General features: G+C 37.3%; 1 pseudogene; it reads right to left on the bottom strand.

The window, feature by feature from the left end:
- Window positions 1-4209: 4209 nt before the first annotated feature.
- LOC129500199 (zinc finger protein 345-like) lies at window positions 4210-27500 on the bottom strand (annotated as a pseudogene).
- Window positions 27501-27569: the final 69 nt, after the last annotated feature.

The following is a 27569-nucleotide window of genomic DNA, read 5'->3' as shown; positions in this document are numbered from 1 at the left end:
GTTGGTTAAGGATCTACCTTAAGCTCGGTTAATGATCCCAGGATCCAGGGATCAAGTCCTGAGTCAGGCTCCCCGCCAAGCCTGCTTCTTTATCTCTCTGACCCTACATCCCCACTCTAGTTCTTTCCCCCACTCACTCTGCTCTTTCAAATAATAAAAGCTTTAAAAAAATTAAAATAAAACAATGGGCAGCCTAGGTGGCTCAGCGGTTTAGCACCGCCTTCAGCCCAGGGCCTGATCCTGGAGACTCGGGATCGAGTTCCACGTCGGGCTCCCTGCATGGAGCCTGCTTCTCCCTCTGCCTGTGTCTCTGCCTCTCTCTCTGTGTCTCTCATGAATAAATAAAATAACAAATAAACAAACAAACAAACAAACACAAATCAAATTTTGGTCCAGGGCTTACTTTCAGAGGTATCAGCATAGATAACTCACTACAGTGGTATCATTTGGAAATAAGTAGGGACCAGCAAATCGCGGGATGAAAGAGTGAATGAGGTACTTTTCCCTTAGTGTCAGCAGGCTAGGATTATTATGTATCTTATATCTTAGATTTTTCTGGAAAAGATTTGACATTTTCTCAAATATTCAATTAAAATATATTTTGCTTCTGAGCCCTACACTAGCATTTATGTCCTTGGTTTGAATATAGAAGAATGAGGATTTCAAAATTTTATTTTATAAATTTACATAGTCTGGATAGTATTGGCAAGAGTATAACTGCCCACTCTAATATTTAATATTAGATATAAAAAGGGATGCAAGAAAAAAAAGGGGATGCAAGAAGTTATTAGGTAATGATGTCACACTATATATACAATTTTCTTAATTTAACGTATTACATTATAAAAAGCAGCAGAAGTAATGCATTTATATAGCAAGGAGCGTTCTAGGATTGTAATATTTGTAACCCCTTTACATTTGTTCTGATATAGACCCATCACAAAGCACCTGCCCAAGGGCCCATTTGGTCTCAACTTACAAATACATATTAAGCAAAAATTCGTGTCAAAAGCAATTCTATTTTGTTTATATTTATTTTGTAAAAGATTTTACTTATTTATTTGAGAGAGCACAAGTGGGAGGAGGAGTGCAGAGAGGCAGGAGGAGAGGGAGAAGCAGGCTCCCACTGAGCAGGGAGCCCAATGCAGGACTTGATCCCTGGGTCCTGGGATCATGACCTGAACCAAAGGCAGGTGCTTAACCAACTGAGCCATCCAGGTGCCCCCAAAGCAATTCTATTTTAGAGGTACAAAATAAGGGTACCTGAGTGGCTCAGCTGGTTAAGCGTCTGCCCTCAGCTCAGGTCACAATACCAGAGTCCTAGAATAGAGTCCAGCATTGGGCTCCGTGATCAGCAGAGTCAGTTTCTCCCTCTGCCCCACTCCCCTGCTCATGCTCACTCTCTCAAATAAATAAAATCTTTAGAAAATATTTTTTACATCAAAAAATAAAGGTACAAAATAAAATTTAGAATTACACTGTCATGAAACAACAAAAAAGTTTAGTTTAAAAGGACTGTGCATATCAAAAACTTAGCTTTAAGTAGCACATGGTTAGCTCTTTCAGTTGTGTGACTGACTCTTAATTTCTGCTCAGGTAAGGATTTTAGGGTCATGAGCTCAAGCCCCAAATTAGGCTCACCACTTAGTGGGGACTCTGTTAAATATTCTTTAATTTATCCTCTCTCTGGTCCTAACCCCACTTGTAGGGTCTCTCTCAAATAATCTTAAAAAGGTAAAAACAAAAAAGTTGACTTTAAAAAGGCTATGATAAAAAAATAAATAAAAATAAAAAATACAAAGACTATGATACAAAATATATAATTACTATACTCGGGTATAGTGCTTTATTTCCCAGTGAGAGAAATAAGGTAGCTGGCCGGGAAGATCTCTCTTGTTAAATACCTTAGCATGTGACAATACCAGAGAAATTTCTTATTACTTGGATGGAGTTTCATCATAAACTCCTTCTGATAAGGACTAGTCCTCTTCTGATTGTAACAAGTTACAGAATCTCAGAGGCTTTGTGGTCCTGGTTCTGTGCTGGTGTTGTTTTTTGGCTAGCAATGGGAAATGTTTCTGATCTAGCTCAGAACACATTAGGCTGCCTGTTACAAAATCAGTTGGTGTTCAGTTATGATTCTACGAAAAGGTGATCTTCTTTTGTAATATTGCATGGCCACAAAACACTTGAGCATAAGGAGAAGCACAGATTGTAAATATGTGGCACAGATGAAATCTTTCTCTTAGAAATTTAAAACTCTGCACATTGTGGCTTGACACATTCCATAGATGAGATTCTGAAGACAAAGGACATTACTTCATCTCAGTAGAAAGTGGCACAAATTCAGCCACCTGGTAGCCACCTCAGAGGGATTCCCATTCACAACACAAATAATTTCTCCATCCAGGGAAGCATAGAAGAATCAACCACTTAAGCAAGCTGAGCAAAACCAAGACACAAAATACAATCAACCATCTCCATCCAGGGTGACACCCGAAGGAGCAAGAACACTCTAATTACCACAATTCAGAGCTAAAATGCCAAAGGTAGTGCTGGGCATTTCAACCAACTAGGATGGAGAATAAACCATAATAGGTAAAAGGGGATAGACAACCACTTTCCAACAGTCTTGTGGGACTCATGTTTAATACACATAGATTACCTATTTGCAAATATCTAAACAAATAGAAAAGTATACCAACGATTTTAATGCTCAAGTAGTCTAAATGAGAACTCCTTTGGATACTTAATTTGTGTATTTATACATCCTCAAGAGAGCCATCCATTGAACTGAGGGAAAAAAACTGAGAGATACATATTTTAACTGTTACTTAGAAGCTTTTGTAACAGATTTTTAAAAAGATTTACTTACTTTAGACAAAGAGAGAACACGGGGTGGGGGAGGGGCAGAGGGCAAGGGAGAGACTCTCAAGCAGACTCAGCATTCAGTATGAAGCCCAAACCCGGGGCTCCATTTCATGACCCTGAGATCATGACCTGAGCCAAAACCAAGAGTTAGATGATTAACCTACTGCACCACCCAGACACCCCTACTTACAAGCTCTTATTTTTTTAAGATTTTATTTATTTATTCATGAGAGACACAGAGAGAGAGAAAAAGGTAGAGACACAGGCAGAGGGAGAAGCAGGCTCCATGCAGTGTGCCCGACATGGGACTCGATCCCGGGTCTCCAGGATTACGCCCTGGGCTGAAGGTGGAGCTAAACTGCTGAGCCACCCCAGCTGCCCTACTTACAAGCTTTGAAAGGGAACAGTGATAATATCCGTGCAGGAAACTAAATAAAGGAACTTCTGAAATAGGGTCAAAACCCGAGCTCAAAAATACTAATTCCTGTACAAGTATTTTCTACTGCTACACTTTTTTTACTTAAATAGAATACCAGGAAATGAGGCATTAAAATTAAATTGCCTCAACAAATACTTGTCCCCTCAAAGATCTTTTTAGCTAGACTAAGAATCAAATTCACATGAGACAGATTATCAGAGGAAAATAAAATTTAATAGGTATATGTGCAGAAAAATCGAAATACAGGTGGAAATTCCAAAGACTGTCAGTCAAGATGAGGTACAAATACCATCATTAAAGAAAAAGGGGTAGAGATCTGGAGCTTCGCAGGAAGAAAAAAAAAAAAAAACACTTTACACGGTGGTAAGAAGAGTACATATTTGGTAAATTAGCTTTTTGTCTTACCTTACAGATGGTTCAGGGATAAACTTTGTCACTGTTAATATATTCTGGAAAGACCCCCCAATTTAGATTCTTCAACTCCAATTATCCAAAGCACATTCTGGAGGAAGGTGGGTAGAGAGAGGTTGTCCTGAAATCCTTCAGTTCCCCCATCTGAAACTTCCTTGGGCGTTTCAAATATTAAAAGTTGAAATGGTAGATTACTTCATGTTACTGATCTAGCATTTTACCCTGGCAATAGGACATTCTAGTCAAAGCCAGGGTTATATAACCAGTATTTATGATTTTATCTTGTCATCATGAGAACAGGTTCTTAGTAAAATTATACAAATATATATATATAGAGGGATAAAAAGTTACTGAGACTGTCTGAATTCTGGAAGAATCAGGGAGAAAAGATATATGTTCCAATTTGTTTACAAAGGTATATTTTGTGCAGCTTCTTCAAGTCAGTTAACTTAAGGGAAAAAATTTCTTAAATCTTTAAAAAAACAAAATATTTTTTAAAGGTTTTATTTAAATTCCAGTGAGTTAACATGCACTGTCATATCTGTTTCAGGTGTACAATAGTGACTGAACAATTCAATACAAAACCCAGTGCTCAACACAACAAATGCACACCTTTATTCCCATCACTTATTTAACCCATCCCCCAATCCACCTCCATTCTGGTAATAATGACCAGTTTCTTCTCTATAGTTAAGAGTCTATTTCCTGATTTGTCTGTCTTCTTTTTTTTCCCATTGCTTGTTTCTTATATTCCACATATGAGTGAGATCATATGGTATTAATCCTTCTCTGACTTCTTTAGGTTAATATAATACTCTCTAGCTCCATCCATGTCATTGCAAATGCCAAGATTTCACTCCTTTTTTAAAGTTAAATGGTATTCCATTCTATACATATAGCACATATTCCTTATTCATTTAGCAATGAACACTTGCACCAGACTGACTGAAGCAGAAATGCTCACTGTCACTGACTGCTGTACCACTCCTCAATGAATCCATGGCATAGACAGGGCCAGAGCATGGGACTATACTCATCATGGTGCTCACTAAAGGGAGGAGGGTTCCACAGAGCGACACATCATCTTCCATAAAAGGTTACTCTTCTATAGTGAATCTAAACTATGTTAGGCTTATATATCTAGCATACAAGTGCTTTGAGCAACCACAGCACACACCTTGCTGATCCTATGTATATCAGTATCCAAAAGGCTTCTTCATCTCCAATATCTATCTACTCTGCCATGTGACATTTTGAAGCTATGCACTAAATGACTGCATCATCCTCCTCCTGCATCTACTGCCCCTGATCTAGGCCTAGGCAAACAGTCATCATTGTCATCCAACAGCATCTGATGCTAACACACAGGAATTCAATTCAATCATGAAGATAAAATAGGACTTCTGTACTCCTCAGAAGCCACCACACTTTACAATTCCTTTGTTCCGTTACATTTATTCATCAGATGACACCACCAAGAGCTGCCTGTGCCTTTGCAGTGACTAAAGGGAGCCACCTCCAGTTCCCTCCCCACATTGGAAAGAGTTTTTCACATTTCCTTTTAATAGGACTTATCTTTCTAAGGACAGTACCATCATTATGTTTTATTTATATTTGCCTCTCACATGCCAGTGCTAAATGTCTGAATTTCTGAATTGTTACCCATTGGCCTTACCGGTCTCTAATCAAAATTAAGAGGTCCATAAGAACACTTTAACCACAACACAGGCAAAGAACATTTGAGATGCCTATGTAGGTTGAAATAAAACTAAGTTATTTTTCTAAATCCAAGGAGTCAGTTATACAACCCAGGAAAGATGTCATCTCTCCACATGCAGAATTCATGCCAATTCCTCAACTTCTGTATTTTCTCTTACCTGGGGCTACAATATCATTCCTAATGGAATATATTTCTCTAACTTATGGGGTATCTATTACACAACAACCATTGTTAAAAGTGTATGTTTACTTCACAGAAACATGAAAAAAACCACCCACACTTATGATCTGGGGCACATACTGTTATTAGGGGCTATGGGAGAGTGCTTTTAGAGTCCCTGATCAAAATCCAGATTAGGCCATTCAAACTAAAACAGGTTTATGTAAGCTCTGAGTCTTCTCTAAGGGACACAGGAGGGGAAAGTCATGGGAGACAAGAAATGGTTGCTCAAAAGGGTAGGCTGGGAATGTCAAATTGGAAGGTACATTAATTTCTGATTCTATAGGGTGTCATGTACGGAATACACTAGTGATATGGTCTTGTTTCACTTCAAGTCCCCTGCAAAACTACTGCGCATACAAAATGTATGCCAAATGGCATTATCATGGAGTACTTCAATAAGTCAATAAGACCCATATACAATCTATAGTATATTCGTTATATTATCCCACTAGTCCCAAGGAGGAGAAAATGATACAATAGATATGCTAAGGGAAAAAAATAATCACACACTATCTAAACATTAAGGCCACTGAGAAAATGGATTACTAGATATATTTCCACTGCATTACAAAATAGGTGATAGATACCATCAGCTACCTACAACCTTATATAAAATGAGACTGGTTAACACTGGTAGTCGGATAACATTTCATTCATTACATATCCATATTAACATGATAAAAACCATTGTTTTATTAAGTAAAATATATTAAGTTCACAAATAGACTAAGTTATGCATTTCAATCCCCTCCATAATTCTTGCTCAAGGATTATATCCTTACATCCTTCTACAGAAGCATTAAAAAGTATTCGAGCACTGATGTGGGAGTAGTGATTTCAATAATTTTCAGGCATAAGGTATTCTCACCAAATGTGGATGTACAAATTGTATGTCATGTTGAGGAAGAGTTAGCTATCCTCTTTCTACTGTAAGGATTTCTTCCTTTCAACCACATCCACTAATATTATCTACTTCTAACTATTGCTATCATGAGGATACATCAGTATTTTACTGGATTTCCACCTCTTCTACCAACCTACAATACCAGTTGGTAAAATATTTTAATTATAATATTCAGGAAGTTCTTTAGTTTTAATAAATGAAGAATGATGTTCTGAACATGTACTTCATGACAACTGTAGTTAATATTATAACCACAAACAATATCTTTACTTAGATTTTCTTTATATATCGTATATTATATTGTCCTTCCTTTTCCATGGACACTTAGATATGCATGAGGCCCACCTAATGAAGCTGGGATCTCATATCTTTGATGTAGCAACATCAGTCACATAATTTCACACACACTAAAAATAAATGAATTTGCTGAAGTGACTTGAGAGTAGAAATACATTATTTACTAGACACAAATCTCAAATACGGTCAATGTAAAAAAAAAGGACATATTGAAATTGAAATTAATTAGACCTATGCAAATATCCATCAACTTAATCTTCTGAAGCATAAGAGCATATATATTTTCTAACAGTTTAACTTTATTATTATTCCTTATCATAAGTATTTTGATGATGTAGTGCTTTCTACTTGATTTCTATGGCATTTTCGACATTTGAAGTTCACTTACATATATTTCTAAATATGTGTCTTTCAAGTTATTTTCCTTTATGGTCTCTCCGGTGTTTGCTACAGTGTATATTAAAATGAAGGTCTTTCTTCATTCATTACATTTGTAGGACTTGAATCTAGTGTGCATTTTCAGATATTAAGGATTGAATTCAAGTTAAAGGCACTGCAATTTAGTTTATATTTTACAGTTTCTATCCTGTATGAGAACTATGATGTTTGAGTAAGTTATGAGTTCCAGCTGAAGGCTTGAGACATTCTTTTACCTTTGTAATGTTTCTCCTCAGTATGAACTCTGAGATGTTGAGTAATGGTTAAGCAATCATAAAGGTTTTAACCCATTTTTTACATTTAAGTTTTTTTTCTCAAATATGAAGTCTCTGATGTTGAATAAACCTTGATTCTGATTAAAGGGCTTGCCAAATTAATCATGTTTGCAAAATCTCCAGTATAAATCCTCTGATCAGGAGTTAGGCTTTAGCATTGCTTAAAGGCCTTGACATATTCTTTACTTTGGTTAGGATTCCCTCAAGTATGAATTCTGTGATGTCGAGTCAGGTGTGAGTGCTGGATAAAGGTGTCACCACATTCTTTACATATGTAAGGTTTCTCTCCACTATGAATTTTGTGATGTCGAGTAAGATGTGAGTGTCGGTTAAAGGCCTGGCCACATTCTTTACATATGTAAGGTTTCTCTCCAGTATGAATTCTGTTATGTTCAGTAAGCTTTGATTGTTGATTAAAGGCCTTACCACATTCTTTACATTGGTAAGGTCTCTCTCCACTATGAATTCTGTGATGTCGGGTAAGATGTGAGTGCCGATTAAAAGCCTGGCCACATTCTTTGCATATGTAAGGTTTCTCTCCAGTATGAATTCTGAGATGTTCTGTAAGCTTTGAGTGCTGATTAAAGGCCTGGCCACATTCTTTACATATGTAAGGTTTCTCTCCACTGTGAATTCTGTGATGTCGAGTAAGGTTTGAATGCTGGTTAAAGGCCTGGCCACATTCTTTACACTGGTAAGGTTTTTCACCACTGTGAATTCTGTGATGTTGAGTAAGGCTTGAGTGATGATTAAAGGCCTGGCCACATTCTTTACATTGGTAAGGTCTCTCTCCAGTATGAATTCTGTGATGTTGAATAAGGTTTGAGTGCTGGTTAAAGGCCTTGCCACATTCTTCACATTGGTAAGGTTTCTCTCCAGTGTGAATTCTTTGATGTCGAGTAAGCATTGAGTGCTGGTTAAAGGCCTTTCCACATTCTTCACATTGGTAAGGTTTCTCTCCAGGATGAATTCTGTCCTGCTGAATAAGATGTGAGTGGTGGATAAAGACCTTGCTACATTCTTCACATTTGTAAGGTTTCTCTCCAATATGCATTGGCTGTTGAGATAATGAGTGCCAGTCAAAGGCCTTACCACATTCCTCACAAATATAAGTTTTCTGTTCAGTAGTGACTGTGTTATGTATGTTTAGTTCTGATGATTGACTCAACATGTTCTCAGGTTTATTACATCTATGCATGTGAATTCTCTGATAATCACCAACATTGGAGGACTGATTACCAGACTTCCCACATTCATTATATTTATAAGGATTCTCTCCCATAGGGTTACTCTTATGTATAATCAGGTTGGAGCTTTGATAAAAGACTTCCACACATTTGTCACATTCATAATGATTCTCTGGAAAATGAATCCTTAAATGTTTATTAACATTTGAACCCTGGTTAAATTTTTTCTCAGATTCATTGCATTGAGCAATTCTGTTTTCATTGAAAATGCTCTGGTCGTTTTGCAGGGTTAATTCCTCAGTAAAAGACTTCTCAAATGGATCCCACTTAGCACTTTGTTCTTCATTTTTAAATCTCTGATTTTCAGAAATATTTGACTCAAAGGTTAATCCAATGCTACTTTCAAGGTGGTTCAAATAATTATTTTCAGCACGGACTAAGTAACTTTCCAGATTTTCCAACTTTTCGTTCTCCAAATATGTATCTTTCACCATTTGATTTGAGCCTTTGCTTATAGAAACACACTGCTTTGCAGAAATAGCAGACTTAAGGGATGTTTTCCAAAATGTTTTATATCCTTCACCATTTTGGGCAGTGAGATTCATATTACGGACAGTTGTCTCAGTTTGGATATGTCCTTCATGATATCTTTGATGCTCTTCACTCTCCCCATCATTTTTCCAGTCTATCATTAAGTGTAAATTCTCAAGGGCACTATGTTTATATCTACCCACTGCCACGTTTTGGAAAGAAGCTTCTATGCACAGCTTTGACAGGAAACTCTGGGTGCCATGCGAAGATACAGCTGAAAGATATTGAATAAGAGAAAAGTAAAATCATTCCACTTACTACTCTCAGATGAATATAATGAAAGCTTCTAATATGCAAAATTAAAATCAATCACAGAACTTCAGCAATATGGCTGAGAAAGAAACATCAAGACTTCATTCCTCCAGGAGACATAAACGTGCAGACCATGTCAAGATCGCATAGCCTATCACATAATTCCGTAGTACTGTCATGCTGAAGCACACATCACATTCCTGTACCTCAAAAAAAATCAGAAGTACCATTTGAGCCCAAAAATAGCAGAAGGAAGAAAATTTAAACTTAAAATAGAAACCAATGAAATAAGAAAGCAAAAACAGGAAAACATCAATAGGAAGACTGCATTTTCAGGAAAGATCAACAAAATTGATATACTTTAAACAAAGAATGAAAGAGAGAACACTAAGAAAAATGAGAAGAAGTAAAACCAGACACAATATAACTGATACCACAGAAATAAAAACAATTATAAGAGGTGACGATGGATAATTATATGCCCACAGACAGGTATCAAAAAAATGTCTATAAATCTCAAAAAGGTATAACCTACCTGACTTCATTATGGAGAAATTAAAAAAAAAAAAAAAAACAAATCTCAAGTAATCTATCACTACTAAGTAGATTGAAAAAATAATAATAAAAAAACTCCCAACAAAGAAAATCCTATGCCAGATATATTCACTGGATAATTCAAACATTTAAAGAGAAAATATTTCAAATCACCTCCAACATTTCCAAGGAGTAAAGAGAAGGGAAACTATTAATCTCTGTGATACCAGCTTTATCAGGTTATCAATGCAAAAGGAAAACACTATAAGCAAAGAAGACTACAAACTTCTACCTGTGAGGAATAGTTATACTAAACCCACAATAAAATGAAGCAAACTGAACCAAAAGAGTTTTTTTATTATTTTACAACATAATCAAGTGAGAACTCTTCCTGCAGTTCAAGGGTCTTTAAGCATTTGAAAATCTATCAATTTAAGAGTGTGTATTAACAGAATGAAGGTCAAACATTACATGTTCGTATTAATTGGTGCAGAACAAGGAAGTGAACATATTGGACACCGTTTCATGATTAAAAACATTCAAGATTAGGAATAGAAGGAAACCACCTCAGCCTAATATAAGACATATATGTACTGAAAGCTGAAATCTAACACAGTAAATAGTAAAAGGCTGAAGCTTCTTCCGTATGACCAGAAACAAGGTAATGGAGAGACTTCAGTACTTCCATTCAACATAGTATTATATATTCTAGTCTCAACAATTAGGCAAGAAAAAAATACTTAAAAGGAATCCAATGGGAAAAAAAAAAAAAAAACCTCTCTGTTCACAGATGACATGATCTATAGAAAGCCCTAAAGATGGCCTATTTTTATTTTTATGCTGTTTTATTGCTTGGTCATCATGTGTAATGCTTATTTCTGCTCATTTTCCGTACTAGACTTTCACTTTTAAAATTCTATATATGAAAAAAATAGAATAAAATAAAATAAAATTCTATATATGCTTGAGTTTAAAAAAAAGTTCAAATAAACTTTACACTATAGGGAACTAGAAAAAAAGAAACAAATAAATTTAGGAAAGAAAGGATATAACAAAGAAAAACCAGACATAAATAGAGATCAGAACAAATAATAACATTACTGTTTCTATTTCTATGAAAATTTCCATCAGAATCCCAATGCCATATTTTTTGGCAGAAAAATCAAAACCCCTTCTAAAACTCATGTGGATGTCACAGGATAACACCAACAGAGTAATTTTCGATCTGAACAGTACGTTGGTGGCACCATACTCCCTGATTTAAAACATACAACAAAGCCACAGTTACTAAAATAATGCTCTACAGACATAAATACAAGAACAGAACAATGGAAAAGTAGGGGTGAGGCAGCCCTGTCCTTCTCCTCCCAAAGTACATAATACTAAATGAGAAAAACTATTAACCTTATAGTGGACGGATCTGGCACAGAACACAGAGGAAACAAGGTGCATGAACCTCTAATAATGGGTCACACTGGTGTCAGATGTCTAACGTTTTCAAAGGACATGCAATAAGTGCTGTGAAATAAATGTCCAAAACGTAAACATGAAAACATCCATATTATTCAAATATCAAGTCACAGGTAGAATCCACACTCTGTAATCTAGAACAGTGTGTTTGGGCTTTGTCTTTCAGGTGTGAACACAGGCTTTCACAAGCTCCTCTTTGCATTCTAATAAGCTAAATCACAAAGGCTTGGTCCAGAGACCCTGACATGGGAGGTTAGCTGATGTATGACAATTGTGGAACTCTCATCTCCTGGAGATGCCCTGCCCTCACTTAATAATGTCCTCCAGGGGGCAGACCGGGTGGTTCAGCGGTTTAGCACCCCTTTCAGCCCAGGGCGTGATCCTGGAGACCTGGGATCAAGTCCCACATCGGGCTCTCTGAATGGAGCCTGCTTCTCCCTCTGCCTGTGTCTCTGCCTCTCTCTCTGTGTCTCTCATAAATAAATAAATAAAATCTTTAAAAAATAATCATAATAATAATAATGTCCTCCAGGGTTCTGGAAACACTGTGGGATTCCTTCGCTACAGCACAGATGGACTGGAAGGTTGGATACAAGTCTTAGTCCTCATGCTTGACTAACGTCCTGTCCCAATTTTTTTCTCTCAGTATAATGTTCTATTCTTTCCTCAGCGTGTCCATAGCAAGGTATCTCTGTGTACAATGTTACTGATCTAGTCAAGTGGAAAAAGAACAAAGTTCATTTAATGTCAGGGCTAATCTATGGCTTCCTTACCTCATTTATCTCTCAGGTTTAACCAAAAAATGACAAAAATTGATTCCTTTCTAGGTGGTGGAGAACTAGAAGGAAGAGGCACACCTCACATGGGAACCAAGGGATTGAATCAAGGATTCGTGGAATCCAGATTTGGTTCAGTCAAGAGCATCAAGTATACTTAAAAAAAAAAAAAACAAAAAAAAAAAACAAAAAATACTTCTATACTCTGAAGTACTCTGCTGCTTCTGGGCAAATGTTGAGAATGTAAGGCTCCAGACAGAATTCCAGACCTGCATCACAGATGAGGTTTCAAAGGGTTCCTAAACAACAGGAAGAGGATAAAATAGGTGAGCCTGGAGTCCTTCCTTCCCTTCACTTTTCTTTCAAGCTGACTCCACCCCTGCATGGTGAACTCCATCAGCCACTCTTCTCTGGACCTCTTTTTATTTATCCTTCAAGTCATCATGTCAAACATATTTGTGGAAATAGCATCCAAATCAACAAGTAACACAGGTGCAATCTGCTTCTGATACAATGTTGGATTTCTTAGCTTAGACCTCACAGATTACACAGATTTTTATTTTTTTTAATTATTTATTTATTTATTTATGATAGTCACAGAGAGAGAGATAGAGAGAGGCAGAGACACAGGCAGAGGGAGAAGCAGGCTCCATGCACCGGGAGCCTGACGTGGGATTCGATCCCGGGTCTCCAGGATCGCGCCCTGGGCCAAAGGCAGGCGCCAAACCGCTGCGTCACCCAGGGATCCCACAGATTTTTAAAATATAAAGGTTTTCCTGCCCTTTTACTAATTCTCAGTGCTACATGCTACAGCATCTCTTCTGTTTTCATGTCAGACTTCTTCCTAAAACCTGACTTTGCCTAAACTGAGCACAGGAAATAAAATCAGTTGCAATATCCTGTATCCTCAAAAGAATGCACTTATTCAGAAAAGCACTCATGAGACATGTGGCCATTATTACATACATGTCACTGGTGAGAGATGAGAGATGAGAGATGAGAGATGAGAGAGAGAGAGAGAGAGAGAGAGAGAGAGAGAGAGAGAGAGAGAGAAAATACTGCAGGGAAAACTATTTAAGAAATTCTCACACGAATGACTGTTCTTCCATGTCTTAGGCTGCTCAGCCAGTGAGTACTCCAGGCTCTTCTGTGTCCTATTCACTTCTTCACCCTGCCAGGAACTCACTCCTCTCTCCCTAGTCTTCTCCTTTCTTCAGCAATGTACCCTTATTGCCACTGTGTTACAGATTAATTTGCTTTCCTAAATCTAATCCTATTATGAATACATAGGATTAGCTTCATTTGGAGTAGGTTAGCTTTCTTTACATGCAAGTTTTAAAGAACATAGTTGAACCTTATATATGTATATGCACCCCTCTCTCTCTCTCTTTTTAAGACTTTATTCATGAGAGACAGAGAGAGAGAGAGAGAGAGGCAGAGACACAGGCAGAGAGAGAAGCAGGCTCCATGCAGGGAGCCCAATGTGGGACTCAATCTCAGGACTCCAGGATCATGCCCTGAGCCAAAGGCAGACGCTCAACCGCTGAGCCACCCAGGCATCCCTCTATTTTGTTTTGTAGTAACGTATAATCATATTAAAGTATAATTGACATAGATTGTTACACTTGTTCAGGTATACAAATGGGGATTTGACAACTCTATAAATTCTACTACGTTCACCACAAGTGAACTAATGTCTGTCACGATATAATGCTATAATAATACCACTGAATAGGGCAGCCCAGGTGGCTTAGCGGTTTAGCGCCACCTTCAGCCCAGAGCCTGATCCTGGAGACCCTAGATCGAGTCCCACGTCAGGATCCCTGCATGGAGCCTGCTTCTCCCTCTGCCTGTGTTTCTGCCTCTCTCTCTTTCTGTGTCTCTCATGAATAAATAAATAAAATCTTTAAAAAATAAATAATAATACCACTGAATATATTCTTTATGCTGCATCTTTTATCACCATGAGTTATTCATTCCATAATCTGAAGCCTGTACTTCCCATTCATTCCCCTTTACCCATTTTGTGTACTGTCCCTCTCTGTTTCACTCAGGCAACTAGTAGATTGTTAACTGTATCTATGGGTCTGTTTCTGCTATTTTGGTCGTTTCTTGCCATTTGTGACAATGTGGATAGATCTAGAAGGTATTATATGCTGTGAAATATGTCAAAGAAAAATATATGATTTTACTTCTATCTAAACAACAAAACAAATGAAAGAACAAAAGTAGAAACAGACCCATGAATATCTAGTTTGATTTGAATAAAGTGCATGGATAATGTTGAAAACTATAAAAAGTCCAAGACTGCACATATTCTATAATACAAGAAGTTGGCCTGTAACAAATTTCCAGTGCTGGTAGAAGACAAGAGATCCTGGATCAAAGTCCAAGGATCTTACAAGCTCATGACACAGCAATCATCATAATCTTCTTCCGGATTACACTAATTTCACAAACCAATCCCCCAACCACAATTCATACAGATAGATGCTGCACATTAAGTAGGTTTTTGGCCACATCTGTGAGATTCTGAGCATAGGAAACCACAATATATTAAAGGAACACCTAGCATATCTGTCCATACTCCTGTCATAAAAGAAGACAATTCCATTTCCTGTGCAGTAAATAAATCCATCCTCTACTCAAGAGCAAGATGAGGGATCCCTGGGTGGCTCAGCGGTTTAGCGCCTGCCTTTGGCCCAGGGCGCGATCCTGGAGACCCGGGATCAAATCCCACATCGGGCTCCCGGTGCATGGAGCCTGCTTCTCCCTCTGCCTGTGTCTCTGCCTCTCTCTCTCTCTCTCTCTCTCTCTCTCTCTCTGTGACTATCATAAATAAATTAATTAATTAAAAAAAAAGAGCAAGATGATATCACTACATTTCAAAGCCTTTTTATACACAAATATCAATGGAAAGACAATTAGAATAAAAATTTTCAATGCTTCTATCAATAACACCTAGAGAAACTGAAACCCATAGATAATCATCTCCCAACATATCCACTATTCAGCTTGATCCTGACTTTGCTCCTGCCTATTTTTCCCATGTGTACACCATCTTGTGAAATACTCATTAACCTGACACAGGATCTGGAATAAAATGTATTCAACTTGCACCAGGAAATGTTTTCTTAAGGCTATAATCAGCAGGATACAATGCAGAAGAATCATGTGAGCTACCACATTCACTTCTGCACTGTCCCTGTGGGCCCTGCATTCAACCAAGTAAAGAAATCCCAATACCCATGACGGTCTACCTTAAATTTCTGTTGTGAGCTTTCTAAGGGAGATGGGTGAAGAAAGAACAAAACTGTGCAGAAGCATACAATTTACATGTATGTGAAAAGATGAGAGGATTTTGTACTCTTTACCCTGGGTAAGTAGAACAGATACAGTGGAAGCATGGCTTAATACAATAAAAGTGATGGGAATTAGAAAACACATAGGAATTAGGGCAGAAGACTTCAGCAAAGGTGTTCACCAATCATCAATGTGGAATATTAAAAAGACAAACACAGCCCTAAAGATACTGGACATTGTGTAAAATGAGATGGTCACAAGCGCAAAAATATTATCGATAGCCCTGAACTTAGGTGAAGAACATTGATCCTATGAATGCATTTGACATACCTTTTGTGCCTGTACTGGATGAAAATCATGGAACCTCTGGTCCAGTTCACAACATGATTTCAAGGAATAATAACAATACAGTATACAGCAAATGTATGATTTGGTTCTGATATGCACAAAAGTATCCAATACACTTCCCTTCATATTTTGCTGCTCATTTGGCAGTGACATACAGCAGAAAATTAAAAACTCTTGTACTCGGAAGTTTTTACTCTAAGCTGCTTCCAACAAGCACCACAGAGCTAATGTTAATGATTTGAAAGACACCCAAGACCCACACTGTACCATACTGAACACACTTCTGGCCACTCTGTAAACATTCAAATGAAGTATACACCCAAAACCATGGCAGAAATATTTTCACCCAAAAGCTGTCATAGTTGGTGGGAATCCTTTAGAGTCAATGACCAATGAGTTGAATACGCTCACAGGTTTGGCAATAAAATCTAGAGAACTTAACCTAAACCCAGTGAACTAAAGAGAGAGGTAAAGGTAAAACAGCTATCAGTTTGCCAGGATTCCTGCTTCAATACATAACAAGAAGATGACTCCTATTGCCAAGACCTTGGATGCCATTTTGCTATGGGAATATAGGAATAATTCATCTGAGCAAAGAGGCCCATGGAAGGTTTTGACAGACATCAAAACTGACTCTGGGTGTTTGGTCCTGTGAGATTGGTAAACATCACTAGAGACAGGAAAAGATGGAGAGAAATCAGAGAAGTCTGCTTCAAGATCAAGGTGATATTTACTCATATTAGGAAATGACTGCAGTAAACAAATTATAAGTACAATACAATATTTTCAGAATATATTTCAATTGATCATCAAATCTGATGGAAAACAGAAAACAGTCACTACAGAAACCACACAACACATTCATTCTTAATAAATTTCATATCAAAATTATAAAGATAATGATGCTTTTAGAAAAGCACAAAAATATTCTATCTCAGTGGTCTTGGTATAAGGGAGATTTCTAAAAATGATAAAAATCACTAACCACTAAGGGTAAAATAACTGGATTGCATTAAAATTAAGAACTTCTCTACATCACAAACTGAAGAGAAAGAAATAGAGACACAGAAAGGACACAAAGGACCTATATTCTCACATATACAAACCACAAAGATTGAAGAAAAATATAGAACAGTAAAAATGGTCACAATGACCAATTAGATATTTTAAAAAGAAGATTATCCAAAATTTAATTCCCAACTCCATACTAACAGGAAGTAATATACAAAATCAAAACAGGAACTAAAGCCACAACTTGGCAATATCACAGACAAACCAGAAAGTTACTGTGAAAATACTTAAAATAGATCTTTCCTCATTGAGATTCCTGGGGAACCTGTGGTGCTGGACCACTGGGGATCCTACAGACATGAAGAAGGTGGGTAAGGACTTACAACAGCTAGCGCTCAGATGTTTGAAGACTGACAGACCAGACTGTGTTCCACCTTGCAGTAACACCCAGAGATACGGTGACACTGCCCAACTGCAGAGCTGAGATGGACACACCTGGTTGAGGAGTGTTGTCAACAGCCGTGCCTGACTTGGGTTTCCGGCCAATAAATAGGTTGAACTAGAGCATGGAGGCCACTCTATGACCCTATATGGGCAGGCATACAAGTTGGAAGTATCTTTCCACTGCTGAGCACAGACTCTACTCACCACCACCACCACCACCAGGAAGTCTGAACAAAGACCCTTGGCAACCACACAGACTATCTCACAGACCTACTGGGGAGAGCCAAGCCAGCACCATCATCCAAGTGTTGAGCATAACCCTGATTATGCAGGACCAGAGCGCTTGAACTAGAGCCTAGGCTATCATACTGCCCAGCAACAGAGAATGGCCTTCAGTCCTGCCAAATGTCTGAACCTCTGGCTCCACCTGACCAGGGAAGTGCCAGCCAGCATTGACTTGGAAAGCACTCAGGGGCCCTTAGCTCCCAATGGACACACTTCTGCTCTCTGAGAAGAGAAAATGTGGATTGCAAGAAAATCATGACCAGAGAGATCATCCCAATTTTCAAATGCAGAGAGGCTATTTTGCAGTTGTATTTCAAGGTTCAATATTCACATTCAAACGGAGTGGATTCAGCATGAAACATGACTTCTGGACTACCTTTTTCATGAAAAATAAAATCTAAATTATTCACTTAAGTATGACATGTCTGTTTTCATAGTGTGTACAATATCATCAGTATCACATTTGTTTAGCTACACTCTCAATACTACTTCTATATTAACCTTATTAAAAGCATCATAATGTGCCAAAGGTTACAAAAAAGAAAAGCTATAATATGTATGTTGAGAAAAGTAATCACAAATAATGTGAGGTTTAAGGCCATCACGAAAAAAGATTATTAGTGATATCATCCCACTGCTTTAACATGTACAAGTGACCCTTGCATAATGCAGGGGGAGTTCAGTGTACACACCTCAAGCAGGTGAAAACCCATGTATAACTCTGACTTCCTAATACTTAATTTCATAGCCTACCATTGACAAGAAACCTTATCAAAAAGTCAATTAATATATATTTTCTATGTTATATGCAGTATTCCTACAATAAAGGAAGTTCAAGAAAAGAAAATGTTAAGAAAATCAGAAGGAAGAGAAAATATATTTACAACACTGTATTATAAATAAATTTTGACTATAGGTGGACCATATTTCAAAACCCATGTTGTTCAAGGGTCAAGTGTACTTTGCTTTACTGTCTGTTTACCAGCAACCTTGATGAAGGTGGGTCAGGATAAGGTTGCGTAGGAAAAACATTTCTTTCATTACACATTAGTGTTAGTGTTAACACATTAAAATCCACTTAGTATTATTAATTAAAATATATTAAGTTCAAACACACTATAAGCAAAACACTGGGAAAAAAATCATTATTATGAGTCTTGGTCAAAATGCTCATTACATCATTCAAGAATATTCTTGTCCTGATAATAAGGATCTGTGAGTTGTGCTTTCCATGTTATTCAATTGAGGCTAATTATCGAGTAAATGTGGATTTACAATAATTCTACACCCTTTTTAAAAAATATGTTGTACTTATTTATTTGGCAAAGAGAGAGAGCACAAACAAAAGGAGCAGGAAAGGGAGAAGGAGGCTCCCTGTTGAGCAGGGGAGCTCAATGCAGGGCTTTGATCTCAGGAGCCTGGGATCAATACCTGAGCTGAAGGCAGACCTGAGCCATCCAGGAGCCCACATTTCACACCCTTTTATGGAATAGTTAGCTATACTTTCCTCAGACATCTGTGAAAATTTCTTTATTTCAACCAAATAACAAATATTCTTGATTAGTATCAACTGCTATGCAGAAGATATATCCAGCTTTAAATAAACCACCAATGTATTATCCTTTAACAGCAAATGGCAAAAATATTTAAAATTTAGCATGTTTCTGTGCTTTACTTGAATGCAAATAATGCCCTGAATCCTTACTAAATCGGTAATTATTTCACTCTTATACATCAAACACACACATCTCCATGTGGACTTTCTTCATGTATTTCACATTATAGCCTCCTTTATCTTCCATGGAAAAGTAGGTATAAATGAATTCCCCATCACAGAAGCACCCTCATGTTGGTGAGATAGCAAGAATCAAATCATTTTGCATGCACACAAGCAATAAAGGCTTAGCATGAGATGATTTCAGAGTAAAATTAATAATATTTGCCATGCAAAACATCTCAAATATCATCAAAGAGAAAAAGACACACTGAAACTAATTATCCCTCTCCAAACGTCCATTCCCCCTTGATCCTTTCAGGCATATTAACAAATACATAGTTTAGCATGATATCATGGGCTTGAACAATGTAGGTCAATATACAAACACTTTTTCTTTTTTTTATGAATATAGTGTAGTGTAATAAACATGTTTTCTCTTTGTAATGATTTCCTTAATATTTTCTTTTCTTAATCTTTATTATAAAAATACTGTATAGGATACAGACAACACAAAAAGGGGATGATTAACTGTTAATGTTATAGGTGAGGTTTCTGGTCAACAATACGCTATTTCTATGGAGGTATGGTTTTAAGTTTTGGGAACTCAAAACTTAAGTTCCGCTGCAGGGGCACCAGAATGGCTCTTTAATTTTTAAAAAGATTTTATTTATTCATTTGAGAGACAGTGAGTGAGACAGAGAAGGAGCAGGGGAGGGGTAGAGAAAGGGAAAAGTAGTCTTCCTGCTGAGCAGGGAGCCCAAGGCAGGGCTGGATCCCAGGACTCTGGGATTATGACCTGAGCTGAATGGAGATGCTTAACTGATTGAGCCATCCAGGTGCCCCTAAATAAAATCTTTTTTTTTTTTTTTAAGATTTTATTTATTTATTCATGAGAGACAGAGAGAGAGAGAGGCAGAGACCTAGGCAGAGGGAGAAACAGGCTCCATGCAGGGAGCCTGATGTGGGACTCGATTCTGGGACTCTCCAGGATCACACCCTGAGCCAAAGGCGGATACTCAACCGCTGAGCCACCCAGGACTCCCCCTAAATAAAATCTTAAAAAAAAAAAAAAAAAAGAATTACACACAGGTTTCCCCTTCCAGAGGGGGTTGGTACCCCTCCTGCCTCTATAGTCCAATGCTAAAATGTAACGGATCTAAATGTTTTAACTTTTGATATTTCTCTGTAATAAATACTGTGATTTAGAATCATGTCTAAAACATGGTACTGCCTTACTGCTTTCTGCTGTGAGTGCTCTGATTTATTTATATTTCCTTTCTATTGCATACTTTGTGAATTGTTTATATCTTTAATGTTTTTATTTTTTATAAAAGACTTTTTTTGAGTAAGGATCTGTTCCAGGTAAAGACTTTGCCATCATTCTTATTAACATTTGTAAAACATCCCCCAGGATATATCATCTCACATTGAATACTTCTGGTTATGCATTAAATTCCTTGCCACATTCTTTACATTTGTAGAGTTTCACATAGTATGCACTCTATGATGTTCAGAAACTGTGTAGTTATGCTTAAAGACATTGCAACATTTTTTAACATTTGTCAGCACTGTCCCCACTACATATTACCTTTCACTGATAAGTTTTGAATGGTACGTAAAGGCTTTGCACACTGTTTACATTTGTAACATTTCTTCCCATTATGAAATGTCTGTTGTTGAATGAGCTTTTAAGAGTAAACAGTTTGCCACCCTTACTATATTTCTAAGCCTTCAGTTTAATAAGGATACAATGATGTACACTAAGATTTCAGCCTTCACAAAAGGCTTTCCCACATTTACAACTATAATACTGGTACTGTGAAAACTAGGATCTCTGATGTTTAATAGGATTTAACCCTTGATTGGCATTTTTCCCAGACTCATTGTATTGGTATGTTCTGTCTCCGTTATATACACCTCCATAATTATGGAAGATAGAGCCTTCACTAAGATCTTTGTAAGATCAAAACATATGAAACTTGCTCCAAATTAAGAATTATGTATATTAAGTACTGCACAGTGATATTTGGATAAAGACTCAATGGTTTTTTGGGCAGCCCAGGTGGCTCAGCGGTTTACGCCGCCTTCGGCCCAGGGTGTGATCCTGGAGACCCAGGATCAAGTTCTGCGTTGGGCTCCCTGCATGGAGCCTTCTTCTCCTTCTGCCTGTGTCTCTGCCTCACTCTCTCTCTCTCTCTCTCTCTCTCTCTCTCTGTCTCTCATGAAAAATAAATAAAAATCTTAAAAAAAAAAAAAAAAGACCCAATGGTTTTTATCAAAATTAGAGACTTTGGAACAAGGAGAGATTAGGTGTTGGTGGAAGTATAATGAACCCTCTGAAAAGCACTTCTCAAATCAATTACATTTAGACATTTCATTTTCATTTTTAAATGTCTAACGTTCAGAAATGTGTCAGGGAATGATTAAACCAATCTTATTATTTGAAATGGTTTGAAAGCTTGCTTTCAGCATGGACTAGGTGGCTTTCCAGAATTTCCAAATACCCTTAAAAAAAATATGTATGTTTAAAAAATGGATTATCATCCCTGGGTTGAAAGATCTTGTTCTGCAAATATAACTGACTTAAGGTGAGGTTTTCCCCCCTCAGTGTTTTATGTCCTTGATCTCTTGTGGCAGTAAGGATTTCATTATGGGAATTGTCCCAATTTGCTTATACCCATCATGTCCTTTCTCTCCTTCACTAAGCCCAGTCACCTTCTCTTTTTATTTTTTTTTCCAGTCACCTTCTCAGTCATTCTTAAGTATAAATACTTATTCCCATGGCTTCCACATCATTCCATCATTCTACAAATTCAACTCCTTTCCCTGTCTTTCCCAATAGGCCTTCGGTGTTATGAAAAGACTAAAGGATACAAAATAAATAATTAAAAAAAAAATCCCAAAATAAATTGTCACACTTACTACACTATAACATGTATACGTGTTAGAATACTAATGTACAGAATTAATATCCATCATAGCACATCAGATGAATGGAGAACCACCAGGACTTGCTCCTCCATGGAGACAAAAATGGACTAAATTACCTTTTACAGTGCTCCATAAGCCAGTTAGGAGAACACAGCACCCACAGGCAGGTACAAATGAAAAGCCACATCAAAGAGATGAGGAAAGTTTGTGACACTTGCCCACAACAGCAGCTCACCCTTCCTGACTCTCCACGGCACACTGTGAGAAAACTCTTACCTCTCCTCAGGAGAGAAAGAAATGAGTGACTGGTATGTTCAGCGATCTGGCTTCTTTGGCTGCTGCCTGAGGGACTTGTTTCTGTCATGCATGACATGTAGGCAGAGGGAACGACAGCACCCTCTGGATACATTGTGGTGGCTGCTCATACCAAAGGTGAGTATTTGTTCAATCAATGCAGACAATGAGCTGAAGACAGAGGAAAGGATCACGGACTCCATAAAGGTAACTACACATATAAAACCGGGAAATTATAATTTTCAGACATGACAAATGCCCCTGAATGCGTCTGACAGACTCCAGAATTGCTATTTGTGTTCATCTGTACAAAGCAATTCCATAATCCTGGGTCCAGAGATTGCTTTTTTAAAATTCCCCAATATTGGGATGCCTGGGTGGCTCAGTGGTTGAATATCTGCCTTTGGCTCAGGGCATGATCCTGGAGTCCTGGGATCGAGGCCCATTTATCAGGCTCCTTGCATAGAGCCTGCTTCTCCAATCTCTGCTTCTCTGTGTTTCTCTCATGAATAAACAAATAAAATCTTTATTAAAAAAATAAAAATAGGGATGCCTGGGTGGCTCAGTGGTTAAGCCTCTGCCTTCGGCTCAGAGCATGATCCTGGGGTCCCAGGAGCGAGTCCCACATCAGGCTCCCTGCGTGGAGCCTGCTTCTCCCTCTGCCTGTGTCTGCCCTTCTCTTTCTGTGTCTCTCATGAATAAATAAATAAAACCTTTAAAAAGAAAAAGGTTTTTTTAAAAATTAATTAATTAATTAATTAATTAATTAATTAATTAAAAATAGGGCAGCCTGGTGGCTCAGCGGTTTAGCGCCGCCTTCAGCCCAGGGAGTGATCCTGGAGACCCAGAGTCAGGTCCTGCGTCGGGCTCCCTGCATGGAGCCTGCTTCTCCCTCTGCCTATGTCTTTGTCTCTCTCTGTCTCTCTTTCTCATGAATAAATAAACAAAACCTTAAAAATTATTAATTATTTAATTAAAATAAAAATAAAAAAATAAAATTCCCCAATATCAACAAAATATAATAAGGCATACAAAGAACCAGGAAAGGGGCGCCTGGGTGGCTCAGGTGGTTAGCATCTGCCTTCGGCTCAGGTCATGATCCCAAAGTCCTGGGATCAAGCTCCGCATCAGCTCCCTGCTCAGAGGGGAGTCCGCTTCTCCCTCTCCCTCTGCCCACCCCCCCTCCACCTTGTTCATGCTTGCTCTGTCACTCTCAAATAAATAAATAAAATCTTAAAAAAAAAAAAAAAAAGAACCAGGAAAACGTGCTCCAAACAGAGGAATGACATAAATCTCTAAAACTCACCTTAAATTAAGAAAGAACTATTAATTGCCTGACAAGGAATTCATATAACCATCATAAAGACACTCATGGAGAAAGAAAACAGTTAATTAAATGATACCAGGAAAACTACACATGACCAAAACAAAAAATCCAAACAAAGTTTAACAACAATAAGCCAGCAGAAGAATCAGATATCTTAAAGACATCTTATTTTAAATTCTCTACTTAAAGCAAAGAAAAACATCCCAGAGTCTCAGGGACTCATGGGACACCAATAAGTAGACCAGTATGTACCTTAAGGAGAATGAAAGGGGCAGAGTTTACATTAAGTAGAAAAGGCTTGTACTGCCCATATATGTGGAAAGAAAAAACTAAATCAACAAGCTCAATAAATTCAAAGTAGGACAAATCTCAGGACATAAACACAGGGACACATCAAAATGAACTTATCAAAAATCTCAGGTGAAAAAAGAATTTTGAGAGAACATAACAAAACCAACGCATCTTGTTAGGAAAGATTTCCCATAAGATTAGTAGTGGGATTCTCAGGAGACATGATAAGAAGAGGTGCATGAGATAATATATCCAAGTACTAAAGGATCAAAAAATAGCCGCCAAGAATACTTTACTTGGCAAAACTGTTTTCCATGTATGTAGAAATAAGACTTTCCCAAGGAAAAATCCTTCTAAGTTTACCAGTACAGCTGTCCTATGAGAAACATTAAAGGAAACCTTTTTAGGTGAAATAAAAGGATGCCAGCAGTACCTGAAACCACATGACAACATAAAGCTCTCAGCTTGGGATCCCTGGGTGGCGCAGCGGTTTGGCGCCTGCCTTTGGCCCAGGGCGCGATCCTGGAGACCCGGGATCGAACCCCACGTCGAGCTCCCAGTGCATGGAGCCTGCTTCTCTCTCTGCCTGTGTCTTTGCCTCTCTCTCTCTGTGACTATCATAAATAAATAATAATAAAAAAATTTAAAAAAAATAAAAATAAAAATAAAGCTCTCAGCTAAATATAAATATTAATCAATCAAATTATAGAAACCTGTAGTGTTGTAATTAAGGTGCATGTCACTTTTATTTCTCCTATAGAATTTTTAAAAATAAAAGCATATAAGCCATAAACTTCAGTAATAAAATACATAACATAAAAGACAGAATTTGTGATATCTGTAACAGAAAGTGGGTGCAGGGGTAGAGATGATAAATACAAGAGTTTTGTACACAATTGAGAACAGAAGTTTAAAACGGTTTGTTTTACTTTTAAAATGTTTTAATATAACTATTATGAAAATAAGTACAGAAGACACAAATGTTAATGAGAATGATATCAAAGCATATCATAGGTATAACACCACAATTAAGAATATAATATAATGCCTCAACGTGTTACGGAAGTATAAAATGTTTAAAAATTATGTTCAATTCACAAAAATGTTTCTCATGCAAAGAGAATATAAATTCACCAACAGATGAAATTAATTCTATTATTATAACAACTCACCTAGACATGATACAACACTCACTGAACACTAACCAATAAAAAAAAAAATACACAAGATGAGTCAGATAATTAAGTATGTATGAGTGGTACAAATACATATATAATCTATTTGTAAGAGGGCAAAGCTGATTCATATTGGAGTTAAACTTACATTGTCCTGAAATCTGAGTTGAAAATTGTCATTCTAAAATAAAATACACAGGTAACAACAATACCACAACTAAATGACGTTGCGGAGGATCCCATACAAAAGGTAGCACATTATTATGGAATTGCAAAAGCAGAATAAGACCAAATTTAACCCAAAGAATTCTACATAAAAATAGATGGATTTTTGAACAGAAACCTTCTATATAAGTATGATTTTAAATTGTGACTATGTACTCATGAAAAACAAATATTTTGAATTATTGGCATGCCTTCACTGACAGTAAGATTGTAAAGAATATTTATTAAAATCAAGCATGAATAGCTCTAATAGAAAACTTTATGAATAAGCACTTAAAAGACATTAAAAAACGTATTATTAACATGTCCCTCTTCTTACATAGAATGCAAGGCTATAATCCATTCTTTAGAAACAAGCAGCCTGGGGTGCTGGGTGACTCAGTAGGTTAACGTCCAACTCTTGATTTCACCTCAGGTTACAATCTTGGGGTTATGGGATTGAGCCCCTCAGACAATCTGTTTAGGTTTCTCTCCCTCTGCCCCTCACCTTGTAATTGCTGGCATGGATGTGCACACACATTCTCTCTGTCTCTCATAAATAAATAAATTAAAAAGAACCAAGCACCCATAGAAATATCTTTCGTTTTGAAATAAAGAAACATCAAAATTGTAAAACATGCCAGCAATTACTTTGTAAAAAATAAGTATTTGGAATTAAATTCAGATACATTCTGGGTAAAGTAGAAGAAAAGCCTAATGATTACTTTTTCTGAAGTAAAATTAAACTTATAAGCAGAACCTTTTTTAAAATATGGGAATTTTACTAATTATCTACCTTACTTCTTACTGGCAGTCATATCACAACTATTCATAAGAAAAGAAATCAGAGGTGAATCTGATATATAATAAGAAAGTAAAAACACACATGACAAAATCACAAGAACTTCATATCATACAAAAATATGAAATGATACAATATTAAGAGATAAGAAAACAATGGAGACTATTAAGGCTGCAAGTTCTAAGTTCTAAATGTTCTAGCTCCCTTATGGAATTAATTTATAAGTTATGTAGGAATTCTAGAATACAAATAGATACATTACTTCACCACTGAGAAATGCAAGAGTGGAACTTTCTACTATTAGTCAGTACAAAGAAAAATGAAGGAAAATAAAGCATTAGATTTTCTCATTTTAGGGAGATGCTTTATTATCTGATGAGATTACGGAGTCTCAATTTTGTTCAATTAAGATTAAAGCCTTCAAAACATTGGAAAGCATAAACCAGAAAACATGGATGTCTGTGTCCAGTGTTCCTGGATTTCTGCACCAAACCCCAATATGTCCCACCACTATCATGACACATTTCTCACACGAGGCAAAACAGAACTTAGAAAGGGTTTAGCATAGAGTTCCTCAGAAATATAAAGATTTCCCAGGGCCCTCAAAGCAATGGAGAAGCTCTCGGATTATAGAGACCCTCCCACTCCTGGGGTAGTCTCCTGGCCCTCAAGTGGAAGTGATGAACCATCACTGGAGCTGAAGGAGAATCTTTAGACAAAGTAAGAGCTTGATAATGTTGGATAGAACATGTCCCTCTGTGAGAAGGAGAGAAATAAAACTAGGCTTTTCAAACTAATTCCCATTCGAGAAAAGCTACATAAAACATATTTTAAGGTCAATCTTCCTGCTTCACATTTGGACCACCCTTGTCATCTGCTTCATTCAGTCTCACCTACCTGGGTGGATGATTACTTTCTTCTTTCTCCTATCCCAGAGCTCCTTCTCTGGCTCCAAAAAGATGACCAGGTTTGGCTTCGATACAACGAGATCTGTTTAACCAAAAAAAGGAATAGGAATATTGCTGGAGAGTCTAACTTTCAATCCACTAT

Source organism: Nyctereutes procyonoides, unplaced genomic scaffold (genome assembly GCF_905146905.1).
Source record: "Nyctereutes procyonoides isolate TBG_1078 unplaced genomic scaffold, NYPRO_anot_genome, whole genome shotgun sequence".
Taxonomy (NCBI): domain Eukaryota; kingdom Metazoa; phylum Chordata; class Mammalia; order Carnivora; family Canidae; genus Nyctereutes; species Nyctereutes procyonoides.
This window is presented reverse-complemented; position numbering and strand designations above follow the sequence as displayed.